Source organism: Protopterus annectens, chromosome 2.part1 (genome assembly GCF_019279795.1).
Source record: "Protopterus annectens isolate FY-2018-M chromosome 2.part1, PAN1.0, whole genome shotgun sequence".
Lineage (NCBI taxonomy): Eukaryota > Metazoa > Chordata > Ceratodontiformes > Protopteridae > Protopterus > Protopterus annectens.
The window spans coordinates 1,458,081,604-1,458,102,617 of NC_056729.1; the positions used below are offsets into that span (position 1 = coordinate 1,458,081,604).

At 44.7% G+C, this 21,014-nt stretch overlaps 1 protein-coding gene and 1 non-coding gene across 2 annotated transcripts in view; both read left to right on the top strand.

Annotated features, from left to right (window-relative positions):
• The window catches only part of SMIM14 (small integral membrane protein 14), a 734,614-nt gene that overhangs the window by 403,385 nt on the left and 310,215 nt on the right, over positions 1-21,014 (top strand). The window lies entirely within an intron of this gene.
• On the top strand, positions 17,404-17,475 carry TRNAD-GUC. Its single transcript has one exon. It is a non-coding gene; the product is annotated as a tRNA-Asp (tRNA).

A 21,014-nucleotide genomic window follows, 5' to 3' on the forward strand; every position in this document is an offset into this window, starting at 1 on the left:
ATTAAATGTCTGTTTGATTTTGCTTTACATTATTTTGGCCGAAGGTTTAATTACATAATGCCGTTGGAACAACCGATGACCAGAATTTATAAAAAACGCAAAGACAAAGAAAAGGACAGGCATCCAAGGTCCAAAACCGACGACGAAGCCTCTTCTAGGCCAGTCGCCGGTTCTCAGTGAGGTGCTTTTGCAGCCCCTGACACGCGCTACCTCAGAGCCACAGGCCGTAACCAACAGGTCCGGAGCCGCTGAGCAGGCATTGGCTTCTGAGGGTGTTTTCAGACCTTCACAGCTTACAATTAAGCCCACTACAGCAGCAAAGGCAAAGTCAAAAACACCATTACAGACAAGGAAACAAGTACAGCATTCTCCAGAACAGTCATCCATGCCAAAGAAACAGATGCTTAAAATGGCCGAAGACCTAATTACTTTAATCAGGGGTTCCCATCCCCCTCCTGACAAAAGGCCTAGGCAAGACGCTGACTATGATTCCACTGATCAGGTTTCCATTTCCTCTGATTCCTGTTCTGATCAGGGATATTCTCTCCCTCCCTATGAGGACTGTGATGCAGAAGAGTCTATACCTTCAGCCTCTCCACCTGAGGATTATTCTTTTGGGGAAACCCTGCACACCATGAGGGAGCATTTCCATTGGGAGAGCCAGGATTATTCAGAATCCAAGAAAAGGCTCAGAGACTTCCTTTTATTGCCTCAGCACAGGCCCCTGCCTAATCCCCCCTGTGCTTGATATTGTTGATGATGTTTTTTCTGAATCCAGTCTGTCTCCTGATTCTTTACCCCCTGCACCAGTCAAGCCAGACAGGTACTACAGGGTCCCTGACTCTCATAAATTTCTTTATAAAAACCCCGCTGCAGACCCAGAAACAATTCCTCAGGGTCCTAAAGGGTTTGAGGCTTCCACTGCTAAAAATCCTGCCCCCTCTGATAGGGATTCCAGAGCTCTGGACAGATGGGATAAAAGTTTACACTTCTGCTACTTTAGCTGTAAGAGCTTTAAACTGCCAGTTTCACATGCTTAAATATCAACAGTACCTCATGTCATTGTTAAAACAGAAAATGGTTTCAAATTCAGAAAGTCCTGACAGTAAGGAAATGCAGGATTTATTGCATGCAGTTGAACAAGTGGGAAAGCATACGCTGCAATGTGGTTTTGATTCATTAGAGGCTTCTTGTAGAGCCACAGTTACAGGCTCTGTTATTCGAAGGCATGCTTGGTTGAAAGAACAAAGTTTACCTGACCATGTTAAAGTAAAATTATTGGATGCTCCACTACAGCATGATACTTTGTTTGGTGTTAAGGCAGAAGAGGTGTTAAAGAAAATGGAAGATAAAGCAAAATCAATGCAGACAGTGAAAGATTTCTTACAGGTTCAACCACCTAGATTTAACAGAAACTGGCCTTCAAAAAATTGGTCCTTTCCAGTGTCAGACAGGCCACGAAGAGGCAGATACAGTTGCCCAAGAGGCAGATCTCAGCCTCAAGGCTCCTACAGACCTAAACAATGGGGTGCTTCAGCCCTCAAAGGAGGGGAAGACAAAGCACAACCTTATAGGAAACAGTCCCAATGACTTCCCTCTACATATGCCAAGCACTTACCTTTTGACAGCACCCCTAGGGGGAAAGCTAGCACTTTTCTCAAAAAATTGGCACATGATCACCCAGGACCAATGGGTGCTGAATATTGTTTCTCAGGGTTACAGGTTCCACTTCCACACGCTTCCAAAATCAAAAGGTATGCCAGACCTGCCACAAAACCAATGGGCAGAGGCACAAAAATAGATTGCTGCTCTTATGGGCATGGGAGCTATTCAAAAAGTTCCACAGCAAGAACAGGGACAAGGATTTTACTCAGGACTTTTCTTAGTACCCAGAAAGGACAAAGCCTGGAGACCAAAACTGGACCTGTCAATCCTAAATACTTTCCTGGATGTTCCAAAATTCAAAATGTTAACACTACAGCAACTTCTGCCCATGCTGGGCAAGAAGGCTTGGCTAGTTACTTTGGACCTCAAGGAGGCATACCTGCATATCCCAATCAGACAATCTTGCAGAAGATACCGCAGATTCATAGCAGGCTCAGTGCATTACCAATTCTCTGCACTGCCCTTTGGCTTATCTACTGCACCCAGGGTCTTCACAAAATGCCTGGCACCAGGTCATTTTGCAGACAAAAAGGAATCCAAATATATCCCTACTTGGACGACTGCCTTATTGAAGCAGAGAGCAAGGACATTCTTCTAAAGCATCTGGCGTTTGTAAAAAGATTGCTAATTTGCCTAGGGTACACAGTAAACGAAAATAAATCAAAACTAGTGCCCTCTCAAGAGATAATATTCCTGGGTGCAAGCTTAAATACAACTGCCCAGATGGCTTATCTCACGCCAGACAAACAAAGGCAACTGACTCATTACTTTCAAATGATGGCAACAAAAACCCAGCTCCCTGCAAGAAAAATTCTGCAGGCCCTGGGCTTCATGGCATCCTGCATTCTACTAATTCCATATGCAAAACTGCATATGAGGAAACTACAATGGTATCTAAAAAGTGTTTGGACTCAGCATTGTCACAGCCTGGAGACAATCATAACTTTAATTCCCTGCCTACAACAGGAGTTTCGATGGTAGTCCCAGGCCTGTCACCACAACAAGGGACAGCCTTTCACCTTACCCACAGCCAGGCAGACAATAACAACGGATGTATCGGATTATGCCTGGGGGGCACATATGGCAGGAAAATGTATTCAGGGCATGTGGCCCAAGGAACAAATGCATCTTCACATCAATCAAAAAGAGATGCTAGCTGTACAGAATGCCCTGACCTACTACATCCAGGACAACTATTAATAAAGACGGACAATACCACAGTTATGTGGTACATAAACAAGCAAGGGGGCACACATTCCTACCCCCTATGCAGGCAAGCCATGACTTTGTGGAACACAGCACTGACCTATCAAGTACATCTGCAGGCACAATTCCTGCCAGGAAAGAAAAATACACTGGCAGACGAACTAAGCAGAAATCTCATGGATCCTCATGAATGGAAACTAAATCCACAAGTGTTCAGCATGATAACGAGGAAATGGGGATGCCCAGACATAGATCTTTTTGCCTCCCCTCACAATTATCAAATACAGAAATTTTGCACAAGAACTTATCACTCTCAAGCATGGAAAGTGGATGCTCTATCATTCAGCTGGAAAGGCCTGACAGTCTACGCCTTCCCTCCGATGCCTCTTCTTACCAAGGTGCTACTAAAAGTCAGACAAGAAAGGCCAAAAATCATCCTGATTTCCCCAGACTGGCCATGCCAGCATTGGTACCCAACCCTAAAGAATTTGTCTCAAGGCCCAGCTTGGCTTCTACCTCAAATTTCTCATCTTCTGACACAACAAAACAATCAGATTCTGCACAGTCAACTCAGAACCTTAAACCTGGCAGCATGGCAGATAATGTAGCCACTCAGTCTGCACCTCTCTCTAAAGCTGTTATGGATGTCATTTTAGAAGCCAGGAGGCCCAGCACTAGGACATCTTATGCAGAAAAATGGAAGAGATTCTGTGCTTGGAACCAGGCACAAGGGCTGGAACCACTTGTCCCTATTATACCTCAGATTTTACAATACCTAACTGAGATGCTGGACAAAGGCTTATCTTTCTCATCTATTAATATCCATGCCTCTGCCATTTCAGCTCATTACAATACGGAACCTTCTATTTTTTCACATCCTCTACTACGACAGTACCTCAGAGGGGCAAAAAATATAAGACCCCCAAGGAGAGCACCAGTACCTACTTGGGACCTCAATTTTGTTTTAGAAAAACTCACACTGCATCCTTTTGAACCAGCCAGCACAGCTGATCTAAAATTCTTATCATGGAAAACTGCTCTGCTCCTAGCAATAACTTCAGCAAGAAGAGTCTCAGAGTTACAGGCACTAATGGCTGTGGAACCTTTCCTCATTTTTCATCAGGACAGGGTTTCTCTTAGGACAAACCCAACATTCATGCCAAAAGTGGTCTCCACTGTGGCCTTAAACCAAACCATTCATTTACCTACGTTTTACCCAAATCCCTAGAGTAAAGGGGAAAGACTTCTGCACGTTTTGGGTATACACAGACAGTTACGATTCTACTTGAACAAAACAAAAGCTTTCAGAAAAACTGAGCAACTGTTTGTAGCCTATGCTGCAGGATCACAAGGAAAGCCTGTTACAAAGCAGACAATCTCAAAATGGATAGGGCACTGTATCCGCTTCTGTTATGCACAACATGGCAAATCAGTGCTTAAGGGCATTAGGCCTCATTCTACCAGAGCAGCAGCCACTTCAGCAGCTTTCCTCAGAGGAGTACCAACCAGAGACATTTCAGAAGCTGCAACCTGGAGCTCAGTGCACACTGTCACCAAGCACTACCACTTACCTCTCTACTCCAAATCCAGAGCAGGCTTTGCCACTGCAATTCTGCAGGGCCTGGTAGCCTCTCCAAATCCAATTTAGACCCAGCCGCCCAACCTCATCTTTGGGATTCTACCCAAGTGTAATGACTGCAACAGTGAAACACGATGAACATAGTACAGTTGTGTACCTACCATAATTGTAGATGTTCAAGTGTATTCACTGTTGCAGTCCAGGTTACTCACCCACCATCCCCCCTTTTTCATTGCTGAGACTTTTCTGTACTTCTCATCTCTATACAACCTATGTGGTGTATTTGCTTGTAGATGAAGAAAATGTTTATAGTACTATATGCCTGTTTTTTGGCATAATTTTATCTTTCCAGCCTTCCTATCTGGGGGGGGCACCTGACATCTGAGGCAAGAAAAACTGAAGAAAATGGCGGCGGTTGCAACTTTTATACCCCTGGCGCACTGACGTCAGGGAAGAGGCGACAGCAACTGACGCCGGACCGAGACTTTGGAACTTGGGCCGATTGCGGGTCACCTGCCAGCAGGATAACCCAAGTGTAATGACTGCAACAGTGAATACACTCGAACATCAACATTTATGGTAGGTACACAACTGTACTTTATGTGGTATGTCAACAAGCAAGGGGGGCAAGATCTTAGCTCCTGTGCAGGCTAGTACTTCAAATGTAGGAGCTGGCTATCTTGGATCAAGTGTCTCTTTAGGTAGTTTACATTCCCTTAGGTCAAAGCATTGTGGCAGACTCTCTGAGCAGGTCCATATCACAATCCTCACAATCCTGTGAGTGGATGCTTCACAGGGATACATTTCTGGACATAGTCCACCAGTAGGGTTCTCTTCAAGTATATGTATTTGCCTCCTCTCTGAACAGACAACTTTCTCTTTTTGTGCCAGAGACTTTTGTCCTCTGGTCTGGAAGGTGGAAGCTCACTCTTTTTTCCTGGAAGGGGCTGTTTATGCCTTCCCTCCCCTTCCTCTCATTCCAAAAGACCTGTTCAAGATAAAGCAGGATGCTCCCAAAATCTTACTGGTAACTCCCTTTTGGCCCAGACAGCATTGGCTCCCTCTCCTTCTCCATTTACCCAAGGGCAATCATCACAAGTTACCTCACAGGGTGGACCTACATGCACAAAACAAGGGATCTCTCATCTATCCCCACCTGTTCACTCTTCAGTTGACACTGTGGATTATAGGATTTTGATTCTCTATAGACATTTTTTTTCTGAGGATGAGCTTATGGTCTTGCATGATGCCAGAGAACCCACTACTAGGAAATCCTACTTATCCAAATGGAAGAGGTTTTCTGTTTGGTGTCTTTCTCATAACCTGGATCCACGTTTTATGGATGTTCCTTTGGTTGTCTCTTATCTGTGTGAATTGCTCAATACTGGGTTGGCATATTCTTCTGTTAATGCCCACTTGTCAGCTATTTCTGCTTGTCTGCCTCTAACACCCCCTTTAACCTCTAGATTTGAGGCTAAAGAATTTCTTAAAGGCATCCTTCGTATTAAACCTCCCAGGAAGCCTGTCCCTCCTTCCTGGGACCTTAATTTGTCTTTGAGAAATTGATTCAGGCTTCTTTTAAGTCTGCAGGCTTCAACTCCCTTGCAACATTGTTCTTAGAAGACTGTTCTTTTGATGGCCCTTACCAGACAGGTGTCTGAGCTTCAAGTCCTTATGGCTGTTCCCACTTTTGTAGATGTCCTTCAAGGATGCAACTGCAGTCCTGACATATGGGTTGTCCTGCCTCAGGCAGCCCTTCGGTCGTCCGGATTCCAAAGTCTGGGTCCGGCGTCAGCTGATGTCGCCCTTTCCCCGATGTCAGAGTGCCTGGGGTATAAAAACGTCAGCTGACGCCATCTTCTCCACTCTTTCTTGCCACGTGGCGCCCGAAGCAGAAGCAGTTCGCAAGTGCCGGTCGACCAGCTCCTTTGTTTTCAGCTACTGAAGTCTTCAAAAAAGCTAAGTACCCCGATGGGGACCTTTTCTTGCCTCAGCCGATGTCAGATAAAAGTGAAAAAGTTAATAATTGTTTAACTTGTGGGAAACAAATACCTCATAAGGATTTCCACTCTTACTGCTTACCCTGCCTAGGCCCAGAACACAACGTCTCGGCCTGTGCAACTTGTGCCTCTTTCAATAAACGCACTCTTAGGCGGCGGTCAGAGTTTGCACAGGATTATTTTGGGGAAGATTTATGTTATATCATGCCGTTGGAGCTTCCGACAGCACATTTACCTGAAAAATGGAAGGATAAGGACCGACACCCGTGGTATCGGCCGACACCATGCTTAGGCCTACCGTGAGTGTCTCGGTCTCTTCTGAGCCGGTTTCGCAACCGCTACAGACCGACGACACCGCTCCACCGGTTACTTCGGTACCGGAGGCCAGCTCGGTGCCGGTTTCTGTGCTCCCCTCTGAGACCGTAGCCCAGGATATTTCTGACACCATTTCAGTGGATAAGACTACTCCAGCATGTGGGGCTGCCAGGCCTCCAGTGTCTATGTCCATTAAGGCCTGCACACGTGCTAAGGCTGCCAAACAGGCTAAGTCTCTCCCTCCAAGATCTGTTTCTCTGGGATCCACTTCTGGTTCTCAAATTTTAAGTTTAGCTGAGGACCTTATTTCTTTAATTAGAGGTTCACAGCCTCATTCAGATAGAGGCTCTCAGCCGCCTTCTGACAAGAGGCCTAGGGTTGAGCAGGTAGACTCCCAGTCCTCCGATGAGGCCTCAGGTGATTCTGCACATTCAGACTACCAGGAGGAGGCCTTCCTGGCCTACGAGGATTCTGATGCAGAGGAATCTATTCCCTCTGCTTCTCCTCCTGAGGAGTTTTCCTTTGGGGAAACGCTTCATTCCATGAGGGAACACTTCAAATGGCAAGGCCAAGAATACTCAGATTCTAGGAAAAGGTTAAGGGAATTTTTAAAGCTACCTCAGCATAGACCCTTAGCTATTCCTCCAGTTTTAAATGTTTTAGATGATCTGTACTTAGAATCTAGTGTTTCCCCTGACTCCCTCCCCCCTGCTCCTGTCAAGCCAGACAGGTACTACAGGGTCCCAGACACACATCAATTTCTGTACAAGGGCCATACTGCTGACCCTGAAACTATTTCTCAGGGGCCTAAAGGGGTTTCCTCCACTACTGCTAAGAACCCACTCCCTTCAGAAAGAGATTCTAGGGCTTTAGAAAGGTGGGGCAAGAAAGTATATACATCTTCCACCCTTTCTATGCGAGCATTAAATTGTCAATTTCATATGATTCAGTATCAGGAATACATGTTGGATGACTTGCAAAAGAAACTGGCTTCCCCTGAACCATTAGACAGAAAGGGGTTACAGGAATTGATTCATAATACTAAGCAGGTTAGCAGCCATTTCCTTCAGTGTGGATATGATGCATTGGAAGCTTCATGTAGAGCAGCAATGACAGGTGCGGTCATACGCAGACATGCTTGGTTAAAGGAACAAACATTGCTAGACCATGTGAAAATTAAGCTTTTGGATGCACCACTAGAGAAACATAAGCTATTTGGTGCTACTGCACAAGAGGTTTTAAAGAAAATAGAGGAAAAGGCAAAATCAGTGCAAACAGTCAAAGATTTCCTCCAGGTACAGCCTCCAAGATTCAGCAGGAATTGGCCTTCTAAGCATTGGTCCTTTCCTGACACAGACAAATTTCAAAGAGGCAAAAACAGACGTGGCAGAGGTAGAGGGCAAACTCGAGGCTCCTACAGAGGACGTCAATGGCAGCCTCTGAACCAGAGAGGTGGGGCAGGACCTTCCACTGCTCCGCCAGGACAATCTCAATGACTTGACTTTGACTCCGCCATCCAGGGCTCAATTAGAAGCACCTTTGGGAGGAAAATTATCTTTATTCTCAAAAAATTGGCACAATATTACAAAGGACAAATGGATACTGGAGATAATAGACAAAGGATACAGATTCCATTTTCATACACTGCCAACAAGATATGGCAGGCCAAACCTGCCACCAAATCAAAGGGCAGAGGCACTCAAACAAATAACAAACCTACTTCAAATAAGAGCAATAGAAAAGGTTCCTTCTGCAGAACAAGGACAAGGATTTTATTCAAGACTGTTCCTTGTTCCAAGAAAAGAAAACCAATGGAGACTCATTCTGGACTTGTCCACACTGAATACTTACCTTACTGTGCCAAAATTCAAAATGCTGACTTTACAGCAACTCCTTCCCATGCTGGGCAAGGGGTCTTGGCTGGTAACTCTGGACCTCAAGGAGGCATACCTGCATGTCCCAATCAGACAAAGTTGCAGAAGATTCCTCAGATTTCTTGCAGGCTCAGAGCATTATCAATTCTCAGCATTGCCCTTTGGCTTATCTACTGCACCCAGAGTGTTCACGAAATGCCTGGCATCAGTAATTGCACATTGCAGACTTCAGGGGATACAAATATACCCTTACCTGGACGACTGCCTTATATAAGCGGACAGCCAACAAGCCTTGTTAAAAAACTTTGACTATGTCATTCACCTACTGCAGGCCTTGGGATACACAGTCAATATTCAGAAATCAAGTCTCGTGCCATCCCAACAAATACCTTTCCTGGGTGCCACACTGGACACAAACACCCAGATGGTGTTTCTGACAAAAGAAAAACAAAAACAATTACCAGAATACTTCAGAAGATTGGCAACACACACCCAGATGACTGCAAGGAAAATCCTGCAGGCCCTGGGTTTCATGGCATCTTGCATTCTTCTAATTCCACATGCAAGGCTGCATATGAGGAAACTACAATGGTACCTAAAAAGTCTATGGTCTCAACATGGCCACAGCCTGGAAACATTGATCCCACTCATTCCATGCCTTCAAAAGGAATTTCTGTGGTGGGCTCAAGCAGGCCAGATAAACAAAGGTCTGCCTTTCAGCAAGCCTCATACAAGTCAAACCATAACAACAGATGCCTCAGACCATGGATGGGGGGCGCACATGGAGGGCAGATGCATTCAAGGACAATGGACACAAAAAGAAAAGCACCTGCATATCAACCAAAAAGAAATGCTGGCAGTGATACATGCAATCAAGGCCTTCGAAAAGTTCATGCATCAGGGCCACCTACTAATAAAGACAGACAATACCACAGTTATGTGGTACATAAACAAGCAAGGAGGTACCCATTCCTACCCTCTTTGCAGACTGGCAATGAATCTCTGGGATATTTCCCTACAATTGAAAATAGAACTACAATCCCAGTTTGTACCAGGGAAGGACAATGTTCTGGCGGACAGCCTAAGCAGAAACATCATGGATCCACACAAATGGATGTTGCATCCAGACATTTTCTTACAAATAACTCAAGCATGGGGAAGGCCGGATATAGATCTTTTTGCCTCCCACTTCAATCACCATCTGAAAAAGTTTTGCACAAGGACATACCATCCTCAAGCATGGAAGGTGGACACCCTCTCCTTCAACTGGAACTCTCTAACTCTATATGCCTTCGCACCTCTTCCTTTGATGACCAAGGTGTTACTAAAGATCAAGACAGAGCAACCGAAAGTCATACTGATAGCTTCAGACTGGCCAAGACAGCACTGGTACCCACTGCTACGGAGCTTGACACACACCAATCCGTGGCTCCTTCCTCAATGGCCACTTCTTCTGACACAGCACAATTACAGGACACTACACCCCAGCTTGAAAACATTGAAGCTGACAGCTTGGAAGATTCCATGACTATTACTCAGGATACACTTTCCAAAAGGGTAAAAGATATCATCCTGGAGGCGCGCAGACCTTCCACTAGAAAAGCATACTCAGCAAAATGAAAGAGATTTCTTATCTGGAACAGCAAAAAGGGTCAAGACCCATCAGTAATGAGCATTCCACAGATCCTGGAATACTTGGCTGAAATGCTCCACAATGGCCTTTCATATTCTTCCATAAAAATACATGCTTCAGCAATATCTGCAAAATATAACACTGATCCGCCTGTATTTTCTCACCCATTGCTAAGACAGTTTCTAAGAGGTATAAAGAACATCAACCCTCCAAGGAAACCACCAGTGCCTGCATGGGACCTCAACTACATGCTGGAAAAATTAACTCTTCCTCCCTTTGAACCAGCAGCATCTTCAGAGTTGCAATTTCTGTCTTGGAAGACAGCCTTCCTTCTGGCAGTAACCTCAGCAAGAAGAGTCTCTGAGCTACAGGCCCTTATGGCAATACAACCATTTCTCATTTTTCACCAGGACAGAGTTTCTTTGAGAACCAATCCGTCATTCATGCCAAAGGTGGTATCCAGGGTGTCCCTGAATCAAGCTATTCACCTGCCTACCTTCTTTCCCAATCCTCAAAATAATGGAGAAAGACTTCTGCACACCTTGGACATACACAGACAGTTGCGCTACTACTTGGACAGAACAAAGTCTTTCAGAAAATCTGACCAGCTTTTTGTAGCTTTCGCTGCTGGATTGCAGGGAAAAGCAATTTCCAAACAGACAATTTCTAAATGGATTGGAAATTGCATTCGATTCTGCTACTCTTTTCATGGAAAAACTGTGCCAGCTGACATCAGGCCACATTCCACCAGAGCTACAGCCACCTCCACAGCCTTTTTAAGAGGAGTGGCAACAAAGGACATTTTAGAAGCTGCTACATGGAGCTCCATGCATACATTTTCTAAACATTACAACCTGCCTTTATACTCAAGGTCCAGAGCAGGGTTTGCCTCTGCAGTCCTGCATGGCATTTTAGCTACACCATCTTTGTCTTCGTGCCTACCACCCCCAGGTTGGCTATGGTATTCAACCCATATGTCAGGACTGCAGTTGCATCCTTGAAGGACATAGTACAGTTTTGTACCTACCATAAATGTAGATGTCCGATAGGTATGCAACTGCAGTCAGGTTTTCCCTCCCACTTACCCCTCTGTGGTATACTTTTGGGTTTCTACCCCTCATTTTAGCTACCTGGGGTAATCTTTTATGGTGTATTTGTTTTTATGCTGTTGTACTTGTCTGGAATTTTTCTCTATTTTTCAAAATTTAGCCTTCCTTAGAGGGCACCTGGCATCTGGGGCAAGAAACACTGAAGAAGATGGCGTTGGCTGACGTTTTTATACCCCAGGTGCTCTGACATCGGGGAAAGGGCGACATCAGCCGACGCCGGACCCAGACTTTGGAATCCGGCTGACCGAAGGGCTGCCTGAGGCAGGACAACCCATATGTCAGGACTGCAGTTGCATACCTATCGGACATCTACATTTATGGTATGTACAAAACTGTACTTTTTATATAATGGCAAGGGTGTCCCTTTGTACCAGTACTTTTTTATACTCAAAGTGGTGAATGCATTGTCTCTTAATCAGTCTATTCATTTGCCCACTTTTTTGCCTTCTCCGCAATCTGCTAGTGAGAAGGTTTTGCACAGTATGGATGTGCATAGACAACTCAGATTTTATTTGGATAAGACCAAAGCTTTTTTTGCAAATCTGATCAGCTTTTTTGCTTACTTTCATCCTAGATCTTTGGGATTGGCTGTTTCCAAGCAAACTATTTCTTCTTGGATATCTAAAGCCATTTCTTTTTGTTATTCTTTTCATGACAAGAGCCTTCCTTCTTTGGTTAAGGCTCATTCTACTAGGGCTGTGACTTCTTCTGGTGCTTTTTTCAAGGTTTTAAATACTAACGCTATTCTTGAGGCACCTGGACTTCTGTACATACTTTTACCAAGCACTGTATGTTGTATGCGATATCCAGGGCTAGAGCTGGTTTTGCTGGGGCCATCATTCAAAGGTTCCTGGAGGGATGTGCTGGTCTTTCCTCCTCCCTCTCTTCTTCATGAACTTTTGCACTTTCCCTGTTGTATACTGCAACAGTGAAATGGATGGACATAGTACAGTTGCTTAAATTCTTACCATAACAGTGGATGTCCTATTCACTGTTGCAGTATTCACTCCCACCCACCACCCCCTATTTCTTTTCCCTTCTGGATGTGCCTGGTACTTCTCTTTTCCTTGGACTGGCATTCCTACTGAGGCTCTCAGTTCTGAGGATGGTATGTCACCTTTATGCCCTACACTGTAAGTGGGTAGCATATGTGTGATGTATGGCGTACCCTTAGCAATCTAAAATCTTTGGTATACTGGCTGGGCATTGGGCTGCCCTTGTCAGGAGATCCCTACTGTAAGGAATATTGCAACAGTGAAGAGAAGGACATCTACCTTTATGGTAAGATTTTACACAACTCATAGTCAAAGAAAACTTTGTCATTCAGAACTACACAGCAGTGTAGCTGAATGAAATTAGAATGCTTCGTTCTCAATGCAGGGAACAGTTGCACATATAGACAGAGAAAAATTAGTAAAATATCACAGTAGAAATTTAATTAGTAAGTAAAGGACAGCAGTGACCCACACCCATCCCAGAACAGGAGACAAGAAAGACAAGGAACAATATGAAGGTAATATTGTCAAAGTAAAATTGAAACAATAACAACTGTACTTTTATCTTCCTTTTTATAGGCTCCCTAAGCTTGGCGGCAGCCCTTTCTACTTTCTGTTGCCTGAATCTTTGTGCTAAAAGTTTTTATGCACTAAAGTTATTATCAAAAAACAGTTGCTTAACAACAATCTTTCTAAAGTCGTGCATATTATCGAGGTGATCCCTTATTTTCTGTTTAGCATTCTGCAGTTGCTCATCTTCTTGTTCTGTGGGATTCTCCCTATTTTGCAGTACTTGAACATCTGTCAGTCCCTCTAAATAATTCTTGTTACTTCTTAATCATATCTCCCTTTCTTTTATTTTCCCCCATTTTTAAACTCCACTTTAATTTTATCCCACTCCCTAGCTTTGTTTTCAGAAGAAATTTCTATCTTCTGTAATAGCTCCTGAATACTTTTTACTATCATTCCTTAAATTCATCTTTTTTCAACAGACAGGTGGGAAAACGCCAGTGTCTCATTTTTATTTCATTACTCTGTGTTTTTATTTTAGTTATTATTGGTGTATGATTTAAGTAGTTATTGGGTACATATCAAGACCTTCAATAAAAAGCACATGTTCCTGTGAAATGCAAATTCTTTCCAGCCTAGCCCAGTTTTTGTATCTTGGGGAATGAAGACCTTAGCCATTATACCAAACCTACAAGTTACCTTATCACCTGGCTAAGGGGAGTCATCTCAAGTTACATCACAGGATGGACTTGCTTACACAGGACAAGGACTTGCTTATTCTCCTTCATCTTCTCACCCTGCAGTAGTCTGTTTGGTTGATAGGGTTTTAATTATTTTTAGCCACCATTTTTCTGAGAATGTACTCCAGGTTTTACAGTAGTTTAGAAAAGCAAGTACTAGGAAATCTTTTTTTTTTTTTTTTTTTTTTTTTTATATAGAAACAGGACCCTTTTGCTGTGGGTAATCCTCTTGATGTTCTTCGTGTTTCACTGTTGTAGTCATCACCTGTGGGTTATCCCTGCTGTGGTAGCCCTCGGCCTGAATACCAGAGTCGATGTTTTTGTGTGCCAGCTGTTGTCGCCTGTAGTCTGACATCAGGTAGTTAGTACTATAAAGCAAGGCAGCTGACGTCATTACATCAGTCTTTCTTGCCGTGGAGCCTGTAGCAGAAGCAGTTCGCATGAGTGCCAGTCGGTCACTACCAGAAGTAGAATTTCAGCAGAAAACGTCTAAAGCTAAGTACCCCATTGAGGACCCTTTTTTCTTGCTCTAACCAATGTCCGAAAAAGTTAACAATTGTCTCACCTGTGGAAAGCAGATCCCACACCAAGACTTTCATTCTTACTGCATCACTTGTGTAGGCCCAGACCACGACATCCTTCATTGCCGGTTATGTGCCCTCTTTAATGCGAGAAACATTCGCCATAGAGCTCTTTTTGTTGACAATTATTTTCATATTCTGTCTTCGAATTCCAATATGGCATCTGTCAGCCAACAATCTGTCAACATTCTGAAAAAACGTAAAGATAGAGACAGGCCACACAAGGCTAAGCCTTCTGATGACGCTTCCGCTAAGCAAGGCATCAGTTCTCCGTAATTCAGTGAGGTGCTTTCGCAGCCCCTGATGCCTCTGCCAAGACCCTTTTGGAGTCCAGTATGCTGCAGAAATCCTCTTCATCTTCCAAGCCTTTGGCTGTCTCTGCCTCGGATAGGTCCGGAGCTGCAACGCAGGCACCGGCTTCCTACGAGGCCTTTTGCACTACCGATTCTAGACAAAAAATGATGTCTTCTCATCCGACTACCGTTTCTCAGAGACTGAAGGATTCTCTCAGGCCTCGTAGCCAGGCCACTCCAAGGAAATCTGCTTTTAGCTACCATCTTGCTACTGCTCCCCCACCCCAAGCTCAAATGCTTAAAATGGCAGAGGATCTCATCTCCCTTATCTGAGGTACTCGGGCCCCCACTCCAAAAAGGAGAAGGCATCCTTCTCCAGAAGTTATGAATGAACAAGAGTCTGAGAAATCTGATTATTCTGCTTTTGAAGAGGAACAACATCCCTTAACTGTTTATGAGGATTCAGATGCAGAGGAATCCATCCCCTCTGCCTCCCCTCCAGAGGACCTCTCCTTTGGGGAAACCCTTCACTCCCTCAGGGAACATTTCCAATGGGAAGCTCAAGACTTCCCACAGTCAAAGAAATGACTTGGAGAGTTTTTGGACCTGCCCCAGCACAGACCCCTGGACATTCCACCTATTCTGTAAGTGGTGGATGATGTTTTCCATGAATCCAGCTTAGCCCCTGATGCCCTGTGTCCTGCTCCAACTAAACCTGACAGGTACTACAGAGTACCGGATTATCACAAATACCTGTACAGGAACCCTGCTGCAGACCCTGAGATCATTACACAGGGACCCAAAGAAGATAAGACTAGTTCTGCCAAGAATCCTCTTCCTTCTGACAAAGACTCCAGAGCTCTGGACAGATGGGGTAAGAAAGTATACACCTCTGCAACCTTAGCTGTCAGAGCACTCAGTTGTCAGTTCCATGTGTTAAAATATCAACAACACACTTTGGAACAATTAAAACAGAAGATTGCTACCTCTCCTGATGGTGCCAACTCAAAAGAGCTGGCAGAATTACTACAATCTGCTTGTCAAGTGGCCAAGCTCTCATTACAATGTGGATATGACACCCTAGAAGCCTCTAGCAGGACAGCAGTGACATGATCTGTTATTAGAAGGCATGCATGCTGAAGGAACAAACTCTCCCTGATCACGTCAAGTCTAAACTTATTGATGCACCCTTAGATAAGGAATGCCTTTTTGGGGAAAAAGCAGAAGAGGTGCTTAAAAAGATGGAAGACAAAGCAAAATGTATGTAAACAGTAAAAGATTTCTTTCAAGTTCAACCACCCAGATTCAGCAGGAATTTCCCCTCTAAGCACTGAGCCTTCCCTGCACCCAGCAGACAAGGTCAAGGTAAGCCCCACAGGGACAGGACATCCAGGCCCCTATCCCAGGGCCAGCAAAGATGCAAACAGTGAACCACTTTCACCTCTAAGGCAGGGAGTTCTAAGCCAAGCTTCTATGGCAAGCACTCACAATGACTCTCCCTCTCCCCTCTGCCCTCCTTTCACTCACCAAAAGCTAGAAGAAAGGCTCACCCTCTTCAAGGACAATTGGGTGTCTATAACCAAGGACCAATGGGTATTAAAAATCATTTCTCAGGGATACAGATTCTCCTTCACCAAATTCCCTATTCCAAGAGGGTACCCAGACCTCCCCCCAAACCAGTGGGCAGAGGCGTTAAAACAGGTCAAAACACTAATATCTCAGGGGGCAGTAAAACCTGTCCCTCCAGATCAAACAGGAAAAGGTTTTTACTTCAGACTATTCCTTGTTCCCAGAAAAAAGGGCACTTGGTTCCCCATCCTGGATCTATCCAAACTGAACACCTTCTTGGTGGTCCCCAGACTCAAAATGCAAACCTTGCAGAAGCTCCTGCCTGTGCTCCCACAAAATGCCTGGCTTGTGACACTAGACCTAAAAGATGTCTACCTCCACATCCCCATCAGGGAATCATGCAGAAGATTCCTGTGCTTCAGAGCAGGCAGTCAACACTTTCAGTTCTCTGCACTGCCCTTTGGCTTATCTACTGCTCCCAGAGTATTCACCAAATGCTTGGCCCTGGCTGTAGCATTCTGCAGGCAGAGAAATATACAGATTTACCCTTACCTGGATAACTGCCTCATTCAGGTAGACAGCAAAGAAAAGTTGCTCCAGGACCTTCTCTTTGTCAAATCATTCCTAACTTCCCTAGGGTTCACCATCAACGAGAAAAAAATCAAAGCAAAACCCCACCAGGAAAATTGTTTTCCTGGGAGCTGTGCTAGACACAACAACCCAAATGGCCTTCCTATCCCCAGAAAAACAGAGCTTCCTGCCTCTCTACTTCACCCAGCTGGCTTCCAGAAGTCACCTCACTGAAAAGAAGTTCCTGCAAGCCCTGAGATTCATGTCATCTTGCATCCTTCTTATCCCTCTTTCTAGGCTTCACATGAGAAAACTTCAGTGGTATTTAAAGAACCTTTGTTGTCAGCACTCTCAGTCCCTAGAGAACACTCTCCCACTGATCCCTTGCATAAGGGACACATTTTTCTGGTGGGCAGAGGCTTGCGCCATGAACAAGGGTCTTCCCTTTATCCTCCGCTCTACCAGCCAGACCATCACCACAGACGCCTCAGACATAGCTTGGGGTGCTCACCTAGCAGGCATAGGGTTGCCACCTTTTCAAATGCCCAAATTGGGACATTTTTGGTACAAACGTCAGATTTTGCAGAGCAAAACATACCCATGGCCAGTAGAAAGGACATAACTTCACATTTTTGCCTAAATAAAAGCTTATTCTTGTAGCATTTTAGTTGCTTATTCTATTTCTTGTAACATTTAGGTGTTTCAGGGACATAATAACTGTTTTATGCAACTATTACATAAAATATAGGAATTATTTTTGTCCTTCCTCGTTAGTATAGTGGTGAGTATCCCCACCTGTCACGCGGGAGACCGGGGTTCAATTCCCCGATGGGGAGCATGCATTTTATCTAAAAACAACAACAAAAAAAAAATAATCCTTGTTTTCCCGCCTCTCCTCGACTAGTTTAGACCAGTTTACAGGCTTTGCTGTATTCTGGGCTGTGGTGTAGTTCCTGTGTTGTCCATTACCTTACTTGGATAGAGGGAAGTTTCTTTGCTCACCAGTGGGAGTGGGGAGCCTTGAGCAGCCTACCTGTCCCTGTAGGAAGTGACCTCAGCACAAGAGCTGTAGTAATTGGTTGTTTTGGACCATTTCTAGCTCTTTTGAAGTTCCCTGTTTAAAATCCGCGTTTGCGCCATTGTGCGCATAGCGCAGCACCGGTTAAACTAGGTTAAAGTTCTTCTGTCTCCGCCAAGTCTGCTCTTCAAATTTTCCCTTAAGGAAGCTCTACTCTTAGTATAATCAGACTACTCACTATATTATAAGCCTAGCACTTGTTCTCAAAACTTCTCTACTAAGTAAGCACTCTCATACTAAGTAAGCACTACATCCACCTACCACCCCTGTGAATATCCACTTCCCTTAAAGGCACAGCACTCCCTTATACTGTTCTAGCATGTCGAGTGGTAGATTACTGGCGTCCTCTCCAGTTCAGCTGGTTAATCTGGGTATCTTGAGACAATGCTACAATTGTCTCATGTACACAGACACCCCTCTCCTCCTCCCAACAAATACATGTGAAAGATGCAACTATATAGCCAAACTGGAGGCTGAACTCTCTCAACTTAGGGCTGGCATGACCAGACAGGAGGAGATGGTAACCACACACACAACAAACCCAGTCCCACATAGACCTACCACAACTGCAAACCAAACACATAAAAACACAAAGACATACTCGGAGGCTCTAATAAAAAACTTACCAAAACAACAGAGGCTCCCAAAGCAGACATCCAAAAATCCACCACCTCAAAACAAAACACATGCAACACATACTTCAATAAATCAGTGTGTCAATCAATCACAGCCCTTAAGGCCAAACACCATGCCTGATACACTAGTAATAGGTGACTCTATAGTCAGACACACTGATGTCCCGCTTACCAGGCTGAACAAGGAGAGGGTGACTGTGAGCTGCCTATCGGGAGCTAGGATCCGCCACATAACACACACACTCAGGTCACTCCAAAGCAAGTACAAATATGACTCCGTCATTGTCCATGCTGGCGTAAATGACCTGAGACGTACCTCCCTGGACTACATGAAAAGAGACATAGAGGAGCTCTCTGATTATGTAGCCCAGGTTGGTATGACCCTGACCCTGAGCAGCATCTTGCCCTCACCAAGAATGATGCCACAATACAAAGACAAGATGATCAGCTTTAATAATTGGCTCAAGTACTGGTGTCATTCTAAGGGGATCCAATGGCTGTCTGCCTGGGATGACATGTTGGACAAGCCACGCTGCCCATGAGGGGCGGCTTGCACCTGTCACCACTGGGCTTCCGGATATTGGCTAAGGCTCTTGCTACCCCCATAGTGCCTTTTTTAGGCAAGTCTCAAAAGACAAACCCACCCCCTTAGAAAACAAAAATGGAAAAAAACTAAGGGTAATGCTGCTCAACGCCAGAAGTCTAAACCTCAAGATGCAGGCACTCAATGCACTCCTCAGTATGGAGAACATCGACGTCTGTGCAGTAACTGAAACCTGGTTCAAGGCTCCTGAGAGCACCCCTGCGCTACCAGACTATACCTCGTATCATGCTTTTCGGCCCCAAAACCCGGGTCGAACCACAAAGGGAGGGGGAGTGTCCATATTCATCAAGGACACCCACACCTCCAGGTTAGTAGCAACACATGAAGCATCGGAGACCATACAGGTGCAACTAACCATAGGCAAAACTGCTATACAACTGGTAGCATGTTACAGACCACCCTCCCAATCTCAGGAACCCCACTCAGCCTTCTTGAAGACATTGGAGGATATGAATGTATCACAAAATACCATCATACTGGGAGACTTCAACTACCTTAACATAGATTGGGTACATTATTCTAGCCCTAACACCCTAGCCCAAAGGTTCCTGGAATTCATAAATTCAAATGCGTTGGAACAACTAGTCACCTCTCCCACTAGGGGAGATAATATACTAGACCTGATCATCACAAACATGGGGACAAAATGCTCCACACCGGAGGTATATCCCTCACTAGTGAGATCTGACCACAAACTAATCACCCTGGATATACAAATCCCACCTCCAGCCCCAGCACAAAAGGCCACAGTGAAAAACTTCTCAAAAGCAGACTTCACTCTTCTTAAGACTGAGATGGTATCCTTTAAGCCCACTGGGCCAGTGGATACCACATCCCACAATGCTGAATCCTTCACAAATGCTTTCTATGGACATCTCCAAGAATGCATGGATCATGCAATCCCAAATAAATCCAAGTCCCTCTCCACCAAAGGCAAGCGTCCTGTCTGTTGGACCTCAGCCATTAACAAATTGTATAACAAAAGAAGGAAGCTACTGCATGACAGAGCAATATCCCATAAAGGGAAGACATCTCTGATCAACACTAGCAGAAAACTACGTTCTCTCATAAAAACATCCAAGGCCAACTTTGAGAGAAAAATCGCTAAGGACACTAAAGATAACCATAAAGCCTTCTTCAGCTATGTTAGAAACCTGGGCGGAAACCCTCAGATATGCTCAGAGTTAGTTCACAACAACAAAAAATACACTGAACCCACAGATATTGCCAACATTCTGGCTGACAGGTTCAGTGCAAATTTCTCCCCTCCCTCACCCCCAAAAGAAGAAATACTTATCCCAGCTGAATGTAATCTCCCTGTCATCTCAGATGTCCAGGTGAGAGCCACCCTCAGCAAAGCTAAAAATACAGCATCAATGGGACCTGACGGTTTCCCGGGTTGCGTGCTACGTGAACTCCAAGAGGAGCTAAACCCGCACATAAAAATGCTATTTAACCTTAGCGTTACTACAGGATATGTACCTGAACACTGGCGTACAGCAACAGTGGTCCCACTCCACAAAGGGGGTGCCTCTACAGACCCTGGGAACTACCACCCCATAAGCTTAATCAGTCTGGTCTGCAAAGCTATGGAAAGAATCATTATGGAACTCATAAACAGAGACATTGGGGACCTACAGACACTTGACCCCACCCAGTTCGGCTTTGTAAAGGGCAGATCCTGCCTTTTGAACCTGGTTGACTTTTTTGAAACAGTCACTAGAGCCATTGATGAGGGCAAAGCAGTCCATACAGCCTACCTGGACTTGGCTAAGGCCTTCGACACAATACCCCACTCAGGCATCATAGATAAGCTCAACAGCTTAAATGTAAACCCTTATGTCACTGGATGGGTTGCAAACTGGCTAAAGGACAGAACATAAAGTTAAAATCGCTGGAGCAATGTCAGACTCAAAGCCAGTCACAAGTGGTGTCTCACAGGGATCTGTCCTGGAACCCCTCTTGTTCTGCATTTATTTCTCAGATGTTAAAGCAAACATGGGAGGGTTGTGGCTGACAAAGTTTGCAGATGACTGCAAACTAGGGGCCATAGTCGAT